Source organism: Archocentrus centrarchus, chromosome 13 (genome assembly GCF_007364275.1).
Source record: "Archocentrus centrarchus isolate MPI-CPG fArcCen1 chromosome 13, fArcCen1, whole genome shotgun sequence".
Classification (NCBI taxonomy): Eukaryota; Metazoa; Chordata; class Actinopteri; order Cichliformes; family Cichlidae; genus Archocentrus; species Archocentrus centrarchus.
In genome coordinates, this window is record NC_044358.1 from 32,104,542 (window position 1) to 32,116,371 (window position 11,830).

Below are 11,830 nucleotides of genomic sequence, written 5' to 3' on the forward strand. Positions count from 1 at the left end.
CGCCCTCCATCTACACTCTCACACTCTGTCTTACACATGCACACATAAGAACATACATTGACACACATGCAGCATGCAGACACACAAAACCTTTAATTCAGTATTGGCTCTTTCCTAGAATTCTTTTTTTTTTTTTTTTTTTTTTTAATTTTGCTGTTTTTTTGAATATGATCTAACATAACTACACGCTCTCTAATAGGAGCTGTGTGACTGCTTCAGGCTTTGTGAGATAAAGTTTAATCATAAAGTGTTTTGGAACCTGAATTCTAAGATTTTTGTCTCAAGACTTTTTAAAAACTGTATTTATTTTTTTCCAGCAGAAAGCAAGCACACAGTTTTGAGTTGACACTAACTGAAAGGATGAACCTCCTCCTGGTCAGGCATCTGCCACTCCTCCGCCTTCCATCCTTCCATCCTCTCATGACTAGGAGGTTGAGAAGACAGGCAGAGCCCAGAAAGGCCCTGCCCAGCCATTTAATCCTCTACTCCCATTCACTATCACTGCTAATCTCCTTCACCACCTCCCCACCACCATTGCCACCAACAGTATCGCCTCCACCTCCACCTCCACTTCTCCGTCAAGAGGTGCACAAAGACCCTAAGCGCCCCTGTCCCGCCCCACTCACCATCCCACCCCTTCTCGTATCCCTAACCTGCTCCGCCCAGTGCTCCTCCAGCAGGAGGCACCCAGTTTTCTAAGCCCAGGAACCATAATCCCGAGGGGCTCCAAGTTTGGGTGAGCCCAAAAGCTCATTGAGTGCCGGATAACTCTCTCCGGGACTTTAGCTCTCTGTCTTATTGTTGCTGCTGCTGAGAAGAGGACAGACACAAATGGAGTTTGAATTTCAATGCTAACAACTGAGAGAAAGAGACAGCAGAATATGGACTGGTGGGCATCCAGGCGTTAAGAGTATTTTCAAGGAGGCCGTGGGGAAACACATGCAAATACTGTGGGCAAGTGCAGGCCACATCATCCTTATTCTATGAAAGATCGAATGCAATATGTTTATTTTTCCTCTGTTTTATGGGATCCCAATTATATTTTCAGCTATCCCTCGAGTTTGAGCCATTTAAAGCCATTTGGATTTATTTGAAATATGTCCTTTGTGGTAGACATTCATTGTTGTCCTTAATAAAGCCTGTCTAGATTTAGTTGACATTTTATTCTCCTAAATTGAATATGAAACTTAAGTCACAAATTGGTATTTCTGTTTTTGCTAAAAAAGAAATAAATCTTATGCCACTGATTTGCAAAATGTACACATCTACATTTCTTTCAGATTTAATGCACAATTTTTCAGTGCAAACCATAATATTAGCTTTAATATTTGAGCAAAAGCCTGAATCTGTGAAAAATATGTTTCAAAATATTTCGGTATTTGGTATGGTCCCCTTTTTGCTTTAACAGCATCATGCTGTCAAGTCAGCAAAGTCGCCATAAAAATGCTTGCAAATCCTGATAACCCAGGTTATGATTTTCCATAGACCCTTCAAGTGCCTCCATAAATGTTCAGTGGGACTGTGACTTGAAAAATGAAAGCCACACTCCTTCTTTGTCTTCTTTAGTCTTCAAGTAGTTTTAGTAAATTTTTGAGGTGGGTTTTGGGTCATTAACCTGCTGCAGTATAATCCCCCAAAAATATAGCAACCAGAGGGGAGGGGCATGCCTCTGAAGAAAGGAGTTTGCTACTACTTCTCCATGGTCATGGTGTGGTTAATTCTAGAAGGTGTAATCCTAGGTATATATATATATATATATATATATAGAGAGAGAGAGAGAGAGAGAGAGAGGAAACCAATTTTTTTTTAATTTGTTTCCGGCATAACAGTGCAACTTCTTGTCTGAGGCCACAGCTAATTAATATAATTGCCTAAGCTCTAATTCACATACATATATACACACATACACAAATACATTTACACTGTGTGCACGACTGCTGGCACCGTCAGCACTTCGGTTCTGTGTGCGACAGTGTAGGTGAGGTTGACAGATCCCTCACTGCTGCTTCTCTGCCTTTTATTTACAGAAGCTATCTTTCCCATAAGTCACCATTCCTGTATTCATAAAGCATCACGGACGCCATAATTCATTCTTCCCCTTTATGAATAAAGCTCCCAAATTTATGGTGATGGCGCAGAGGAGTGGTGGCCTTCCTGGTGACAAACTTTCCCCAGTCTGCCACCACTGGCCTGGGCTGCTCAGAGCCCTAGATCAAAAGCTCCAGATGGGAGCGCCACTTTATCGCTCCCCGGTCGGTGACATCACCTTGCTGCGCTGTGCGGGATTGATGATGAAAGCAAACATATCTATCTTAGCTCACATTTACCAAATCAATTTTATTTTTACAGACCCTCCACAGGGTTATTGGCATATTGACGGGTTGCAGGCAAAAGGGGAGGGGGGGGAAAGCAATGGCCGAGGGATAGTTAACGGGTGGGCATGGGAGAAGAGGGGGAGGGTCAGGAGGGCTTAATGGCGTTTACCATATTTAATGCAGAAGGATGTCATCACTGAATATCCATTCTGAATAATGTGGCATTTCATCATAAATTCTTTACAACTTATTTACTTAATGGAAAGAGTTATGGCTCGCTGTCAGGGTGGTAATTAAACATTGTGATACAGTGCTGCCTCGCCGGGATCCCATCTTTCCCCTCAACTCCCCCATCCGCCTGCCCCAAGACACACACATATGCACACTCACATCCAAGCTCCTCAGCTTCTTAAATAGATATTATTATTCAAGCTCCCCATAAATTACCACAGGATTAAAATTCATGAAACCTTTTTTCTTTATTTCCTTCCCTGGGAAAAAGAATAACCCAGAGCTTGTTCAACCAGCTGTAAATCTTTTTGGGGAGAGACAGGGACTTTATATTAAGATTTTATATCATGAAAATTGGCTTAAATAAGGACTATTTCATCACTTCTGTTTAGCACAAATTATATATATGCATCCCACTCTGCAGTTGATAAAGAGGTAGAAGTTAGTTCCTGGAGAAACGTAGCTTAAAAAAAAAAAGAAACTAAGGAAAATAAATTTATTATGGTTTTCTCCAAACCAAAACCACTGAGTCTGAACTGATGGGCTGGATTAATGCTGTGTGATGCAAACCAACTGAAGACTAGTCCAAATCCAAAACTATTTATATGAGTTGATATTTTACCAACATGTTCTCAGTCAGCTATAAAGTGCAGCACTGAAATATTCCCTGTAGTTAGATGCTACAACTTGAAGAAATGCAGGACTGAACAATCCTTTTCTTTATGTACCTGTGACTTCTCACTTCAGTGAACTGCACGGTCAGCTTTTCTTAATGAGCCTGTCCCTGCGCTGCAAAATCCCTAAATTTGAAAGACTAAATCTTCACGTTCAAATTAGAGAGGATCTATTTAGGGAGTCTGAATGAGGCTGATACTCCCCCACGCCTGCCCGTCCTGCTCCATAAAACTGAACTAGCCTGACACTGACAGACCACATCTAACCTTTGACCTTGTGCTGTGACCCTGCATTCGATTTTTTTGTGCCTGCTGACCAATATGTGATTTGCCAATGGCCGCACTGGGTCCCTAACCGGGATGAAGAAGGGATTTATGGCTTTTCATTTTAATTGAGTTAAGAGCACAAGCTCAACTCACTTTCTTTCAGTCGCACTGACCCAACATTACATCACTGGGCAACAAACGGCGGCAACAGTTTTGTGGTCACTGTGTTAAATCTGAACATGACGGCATGAGAGGAAATAAAAAGCGGGCTGATGTGAATGCTACAATGTGTACAGGAGAAGGAAATTTCCCCCTTGCCAAAAAGTGTGATACTACTGCTGTAGAAAAACATAATAAATGCTGTTTTTATGTTTATAGTAGCACATAAATGGACATGAACTCTTCTTACTTAATTATGTTTCAATTTGGACACTGATTTTCTAAAGGATCTTTGATGCCAGTTGTAAACATCTCTTTTCCCAGCCTTCTTCTTTGTTTCTATTGGAACTGCAGATAAAGTAATGAAATACAGACATTTGTAGATATTCCTACCTCCCAGCCTTGAGTAGGGTCTTGGAGACAAGGCCTGTGCTCGCCTTCGTATGGTCCAAAGCGCTCCCCGACATTCACCTTCCTGCGGCTCCAGATGCCCAGCCCCCCACCTGGAACCGTTGACTCTCGCAATTCAAAGTCAAAGGGAATGCTCAGATCTTCTTGGGGGAAAAAGATGCTTTGGTGTTGGAATGACAAATGGTCCTGGGGTGAGGACTCATCGTCAGAGAGTGAAGGCGATGCTGGGTCATCGGGCAGGGCTGAAGAAGGTGTAGGATCCCCATCCGAGCCACATATGTCGTCTAAGATGTCGGCTGGGTAAAGAGGTAACTCATCATCTCCGTCACCTGCAAGAAACATGAAGTCTATATGTGAGGGTCATGTTCAATTACATGTTCTGTAATTTCTGAGTTATTACACATAAAGTGGCATTAGGTTATCGTTTCTATCTCTATAACTTATTTCAGAGATAGAGGACAAAATGTGCACGTATTAACTTGATTCATTCAAATAAACAGCAGAAGACAGAGGGTCCTTTGGGTCTGAAAACAGCAAGCGGGGGGCATCATATGAGCAGACCTTAATTCTGCTTTAGTGGAACTTGGTAGTAAAAAAACAGGAGATCATAAAGTGAGCCCACTTCTTGTTTACAGTTTCTACTCACTTGGCATGTTGCCACCTTAGGAATTAAGCAAGACAAATAAAAAAATGTAAAATAAAACCCAATAGGTCAAAAACAGGTTTTTGGGCCCTACAGCAAAAACACAATAAGTTTGCCATGCGGTCAACCTGATGCCAAGGCGAGCGAACAAGGCCGACTCAGCATTGTGCTACTCCGGCTGTTTTATAATTCCTTTTCCTGAACTCTTTCTCCATTGTACAGTAAAAACAGAGGGAACAGAGGGAAGCACACTAGGGTTAATTGTGAATGGAGTGAAACAGGACATTGAAGCACAACCCCTGAACCCACACTGGGCTTCTTCAGAGTTGCACATGTGGCTGATTGAACCTAACGGTGAAAGAGAGACTGAATTATTCCCAGTGTTGGAATAGTGTGTTATGTGAAATATATATATATATATATAAATCCTGACATACAGGCAAGACATTTTAATACAATGCCACATTTGTGATGGTACAAAACAAGCAAAGAGACAGGCACATTTTCACACAAATCAGGACATCAAGGTAATGAAGAAGCCAGCTAGCACAACGGGGCTGTCGGCCAGGTGTTAAAAGGTGGGACAAAAAGACACTAAAAGCCGGAAAAGATCCACAGGAAACTGCTGTTCTGTGGTGGGCTGTGCCTAACACACACTGACAGGTCACAGGGAGAAGGGGCTCCGCTAATGAGGCTCAACAACCCATCCCTGGGATGAGGAACATTCCTGAAGGACTTCCTGTGTGACACTGTACCTTGGCGCTGTCAGCCACAGAACCTTTGATCCACCCAGATACACACACGCACTTCTTGCTCACTGGCCATGAATTAACCATGTGTCTGATTGAATAAATGGAGCATTGTGATTGGCCACAGGTGGTCACGAACTAACCTGAGAGATTAACTTAAGATTTGAACGGAACCAATTCACTTTATTATTCGTATGCTTCCACCTTAGTGCTGCTACATTACTCGAAGCACAGGATAAGCCAAGAGCACTGAACTACACATCTGCGAAATATACGCAGCTTCTGTTTTTTGTCAAGGTCAGAGCAGAGCAAAGTGAAGAGGGGTGCAAAACTGTCAAATACTGCCTAAGTAGTATATAAGGTGTTTTCCTCTGTCAGTAGAGAACCATAATTCCTGTCAAAATGTGTGTTTGCCATGGCAAAAAAAAAGTAAAGAGAAAAAAAAAAAACAACTGTGCATGAACATATTTTGCTGAATCAGCTTTCTATTACATTATTATTTTCTGTGTAATCCAGTATGTGCACCTGTGCGTACGTGTTCTGTGAGGGCATACTTACAACTAAAGCAGTTCTGATAGTCATTCCCTGCAGCAATACCCGATCACAGTATCTACACTGTGTGCAGCTATTGTGTTTGACATGCACACTGTGTGGGCCCAGTGAATTTAAGGGAGAAGCCTTTTTAAGACTCAACTGAGCCGGGCCGGGCATGAAACCCAATGTGGCTCTGGGAGTTAAAATAATGATTTTCAGCACAGAGACTGTGTAACGTGGTTTGAGGCCTGGATGTGAAGTTTGCCACATGGTAGAGGGACAAGAGCTTTTAAAGGTAACTGTATCCCACCATTGCTGTTTCTCCTTTGACATTTTCCCTCTCATGCTGGTCTCCAAGTTTATATTTGATTTAGGCCAGAAATTCTTCTGGTCCACTGGACTCCATGAGAACATTTCAGCTCATAAACATATATGTTTCTGTAAAGTAAACTTTCACTGAAAACAAATATGCTATGTGCAGAGTTTTGAAAATTGTGGTTTCATGTGTAGATGAATGATAATTCAAACACTGAGGATAGGTGTGTGGACAGCAGTGACACTGGAGTTGGATGATCAGATCTGTGTGTGTGTGTGTGTGTGTGTGTGAGCATGGATTTCTAATGCTCTGCCCACATACAGCAAGCAGTCTTGTTTGTTTGTTCAGTAATGGACATTACTTCACCATCGCAAGCTGACGCCCTTCATCAAAGCGGGAGCTCTAAAAGAATTCTGGATTGAGAAGGGGAACTCCATCTGAGAGCATGCTCATGACTTCAACTGCATTAATAACACAGATGGCACATCAAGATAGTATCAGAAAGCAAGGGGGGGGGGGGGGGCTGAAAAACTCTGATGTTTATGTATCCAAAAGACAAAGAGTGAAATAGTGAGGGGAAACAGAATTATCTCCTCATCAGAATCAGCCATTAGTACAGGAAAGCACATCTTGACATATTGAATAAACACAGATATGCACACACATGCTTATACATCATGCATTCAAATGGTTGAGCTTGATGCCAAATTCATTAATTTTTATTAAGAGGGAAAACATTCGTTCCCAGCCCTGCTATCTGCATGGGTGGAATGATTTTCACCTCTGCCACAATGTGTTGGGCGAACTCATACATCACATGATTACCCCAAGCAGCGAGCAGGGCCGCCATCATCAGGGAGTGAATTAAAGATGATAGAAAGAGCTATTAATCACTGTGACAAAGCCTCTAATGGAGGTGTGACCCAGCCAGTGCTGACGGGACGCCGAGGGGACGCACCCACGGGACAAATGGATACATATGTTTACAGAGAGAATAACCTACCTGTGGACATACTCAACCCCTCCTCTCTTAGTTTTTTGTTTTCCATTCTGCTGTCTTTCTTGCTGTTAATAGTTGTGTGTCTTTTTTCAGTCTATTCTATGTCTTCCACTGTATATCTGTTTATGGAATAGAATGCTGGCAAATGGACAAAACTGTCCACTAATGTTGTAAGGTGTGAGATGAGAACATTGTTCATCTGCTGAGCCTGAAGACAATTAACAGCATACATCATTTAGCCAGGTAGAGACCCTTGATTGATGGGGTCTTAGATCATGAAATATGGAAATGAACTTCTCACCTAGTGTGGACTGACCCTTGTGCTTATCTGTAGACATAATTTTTCTCATGTGATAGCAGACAGCTGGGATGAGGAGGTCTCACCCTTGCGCTACAGGTCAAACATAATCACACACGATCCCCTCCATTTGTCATCATCCAAACTCAACAACTGCACTCTGCATCACATCCCTGCTTTCTCTTCATATCCAAGTGCCACAGTAATCAGTCTGTGCTGCAATCTCAAAGCAGAGAACTTGTCGGCAACACAAATGAGCACTAAAAATACGAGTACTCAAAATATGTGGCAGCCACTGAAGGGCCATAGCATGATTGCTGTTATTGTTGCTTTTGTCTTGAAAAATAAGACACCCTGAGAGACTGCGACTGAAACACATAAAAATAATTGTCTTTCATTTGCTTAATTTTAATGCTCTCACAGCTACTGCCAATCAGAAAATGACTGCAGTAGATTTGCTAAGTATTGTTAATTACAGTGCATCACTGTGTGTCTACATTCCCTCAGCAGGGTGCATAGGAGAGTGTTTGGAGCCCCATGGCCTCGGGAGAGGCAATAAGCTTCCTAATTAACTCTGTCTTTGTGCTTAATGGAGGCCTTAACACCGCTTTTGGGGAGTCTTTTGGTCTGTGGGTCCGTTGGGGTGACTGTGGAACCGAGTGATACGAAGCACAAGCATTCAATTCTGTAGGTAGCTCTACAACAGCAGTTTGAGACAATTGTCCACAGTTTATGAGTCAATATTTGGTTCTTGGACCACCAAGAATTTCCACATAAAACTAGATAATGTAAAATATTTCTTAGAAAGAATTTGGTAAAAATCTAAAAGAACCAAATAAAAATATATCTAAATAAAAAAAATTAGCTCCAGTAGGTTTATGTTTCTGTATGGTTTTGTATGTATTTGTTTGTTTGTTTGTTTAACTGTGGAAAATTTTACACTTTGTCCCAGAGAGATGAGCAATTACATCAAAGCAGGTATTGGATACGTAATGCTGCTGTTACTGAATATCTAAATAAATACCATGCAAATTGGTATTTGTATTATGCAAAGTAAATTAAATTGGCGTGCACACACACACACACACACAGACACACACAGTAACCTGAAGCAGAGCTCTTAACACAGTCTTAATTAATGAGAGCATTGTCCGTGTTTTTTCACCCTTGTCTTAGTCAACGACTCCCCATTCCAAATGGAAAACACTCCATTAAGGGCCGTGGGCGAAGTTACCAATTAACACCATGGAACAAACTGAAACTTTGAGCTGGTTCCTGTGCGTGCGTGCACACACACACACACACGCACACACACATGCGCACACACACACACACACACACACACACACACACACACACACACACACACACACACACACACACCTAATTAATTAGCATTAGTTCTGATTAATAATGAGCGTCCTTTAATGGTAAATCTGCAGCTCCGATGGCAGGCTGACACAACAAAGGAGTCTGTGTACGCGGCAGGATTTATCTGCGGAGCTGCTCGGGGATTTTAACATGTTTCTCACAGGCCTGACAAATGGCCTATTAATTATCTAATGTTGTCTGACAACAACCGCTTGATAAAGATGTATGTTTAGACAGGGCGAGGAGGGGAAGAAAGAGCGGATGAAAAGAGAGAGAGCTCTGAGCGAGTGAGAGAGAATGTGTGTTTGCAATAAAAGACAAAAAAACAAAGTATATGAGAATGAGCGGAGGCTTGTGTCATTTCATACAGTTGTGAGCCACTGACTGACACACATGCATATACAAAGTTCCAGAAAAAAAAAAAAAAAATTGTCCTTTCTTGATAAATTTGTTGTAAAAATAAATTCACTGTGAGTGAATCATCAACATGGAGGAGTAACAAACCACATTTATTATTAATGAAACGCTAATGAATGAAGTCTTGATGAACACAGAGATGGATGTGCGACACACACACACACACACACAAACACACACACACACACACACACACACACACAAGCGCGCGCGGTTTATGTCCTAAAACCACAATCAATATCATCAACAAGGAAGTCTCTGCATCAACCTGGCCACTTCATACCATTAAGTCACTAACAACATGGAGCATATGGGCATCTCTCTGGCTCACTCCTCCCTCCATCTCTATCCCTCTTTGCGATTCAGTCTCAGCCCTGACTCTAATTTGAGGAGTTTATCTTCCGCCTGTATGTTGACAGGTGTTCCTAAGTGGGATGTCAGTTGCCAAATGATTTTTATGATTGTTTTAGCCCAGCATTTGGCCTAATGAGATAGGATCCCAGTCGGACGCTAACTCAAGCCTGTCAAATGTAAAGCAAACAGAATAACAACCCGGCACTCACATTGTTTCCACAAGCCATACATCAGCTGGTGTGCAGAGAGAGGACCCTCTGAATTATACAATGACCCCGGGATAGGGAAGATGAGAGGAAAGAGTAGGAGTAAATGTAAAGAGAAGGGTAAAAGCTAAGGAGCAATGGGGATTATCAGGGGGAAATAGTATAATATAAACTAAAACTGTGTGCATACAAAGTTTATGAAATCTAGCTGATCTACCATAATGCCACAGAAAGAAGTCAAGAAGTAATTAACAACTCCTTAGCATGCCCACTTTGAGAAGGCAAGTGTTAATTTCCCAATGACTGCCTGCTGATTGCTTGCTTGAGTTTGAAGTAGATGTGCAAATAAACAAGGTTTTAAAAGTATCGCTCTGTTTTCGCCTCTGAAGTGACACATGTAAAGAATGTGTTGACAGAGGTCACGAATCCCATCATCTCCCGTGTCTTTTCCTCTGAATTCACTCCCAGCTCAACGCCCTGCAATATGTCACACATCCTAAGCTTTTGATTTGTTTGCTCTGGTCAGCTGTGCCATTCCTTTCATCCATCTCCCTGCTTCTCCATCCTCATCCTTCTATCTTTGTTAGATAGCAACATTGGCAATCTTCCACTAAGCAACAGAAACATGAACGCAAATCCCTCAGAGGTGACACTGCAATCTAGAAAAAAATGTGTGGAAAATGTGCTTATACCAAAGCTACCAAAAAAAAAAAAAAGTTTGACTTAAAATATCCATTTTTAACAATAACATTCATATCAGTTCAAACCTGCATCGATGAGCATTCTCTTTCCACCACTTCCCCTCTCTCTCTCTTTCTCTTTCATGTCATGGCTAACTGCCATTGGGCCCTAATATAATTATGGCTCACAGTTGTGCACATTTGAGAAATTGATTCCTTTGATGAAATGTGAGTGAGGCAGGTCTGCGAGAGATGCATATCCAGAGTGGTTGCTGCCAGCCACCCCAGCCTTGCGGAAGGCCCCCTGGGTACAAAACCGCCAGCTCAACCAGGCCCAGCCCGGCCCAATCTGGGCCGGTCGTTAAAAGAAATGATAGCATATGTGCTTTGTTTGAGTTTGATGTCTTTGTAATGCATTACACAATTAGATTGATTTGACAATTTCCATTATACTTGATAAAATATTTATGTAGGCCTGAGGATGGTAGTTCTTATCAAAGGGGGACTGATCTGCAGTGCAGATGGGAGCCCTGGTCTGCAGTAAGAAGGCCATTAGTTAGTTAAAGCTGGGTGATTTTGTAGGCAAGTAAAGCCTGCCTACTCAAAACCTGCAATGTGAAAACAGGCATGTTGTAAGTCATGCTTCTGAGCTTGGATATATTCAATTGTTTGATGCCAATAATCAGAGACGCCTGATTGAGATCAGTGTGTATCACTTAATCAATAACTTTGTTCCTGCATTTTTGCATTGCTTTCTATACAAACATTGATTGCCACAGAAAAGAGAAGTTTGATGGCATGATGCTGTCGCTCACATTTCCGGCACATTAGCTTTAGATTTGCTTCCGCAGAAATCTGGAAAGTGAGTGCCAAAACATGCTGCAGGCATCAAGCATAAAGACATACTGATGTTTGTTGTCAGCCCCGTAGCTTAATTTGTCTGCTCAAGAGTTTGGATCGAGTACACCATCTACATTATATCGCCCCATAACTCCACTGTGTGTGCCCTGTGCACTCAGAACAGTTTTAAACTTTTGTTGAACAGTTTGACCCTTTGCCTCCCAACTTTCTCTATCTGCTTTGTACATTAAAAGAGTAAAATAAAAAGGCAATAAATAAATCAATTTTAAGCAATAAATTCAAACCGCTCGTGCTCAGAGGTGAGTCTCCTTCACCCTTCTTTCCTTTCCCTTTTCTCACATTCT

At 41.9% G+C, this 11,830-nt stretch overlaps 1 protein-coding gene across 4 annotated transcripts in view; it reads right to left on the minus strand.

The window, feature by feature from the left end:
- The window catches only part of mecom (MDS1 and EVI1 complex locus), an 82,599-nt gene extending 78,219 nt beyond the window's left edge, over nt 1-4,380 (minus strand). For all 4 annotated transcript variants that reach the window (XM_030744848.1, XM_030744845.1, XM_030744847.1 and 1 more), the window contains exon 1: nt 4,040-4,380. The gene's annotated coding sequence lies outside the window, so the exon portion shown is untranslated. The remainder of the gene's footprint in view (nt 1-4,039) is intronic.
- Between the last annotated feature and the right edge of the window lie 7,450 nt (nt 4,381-11,830).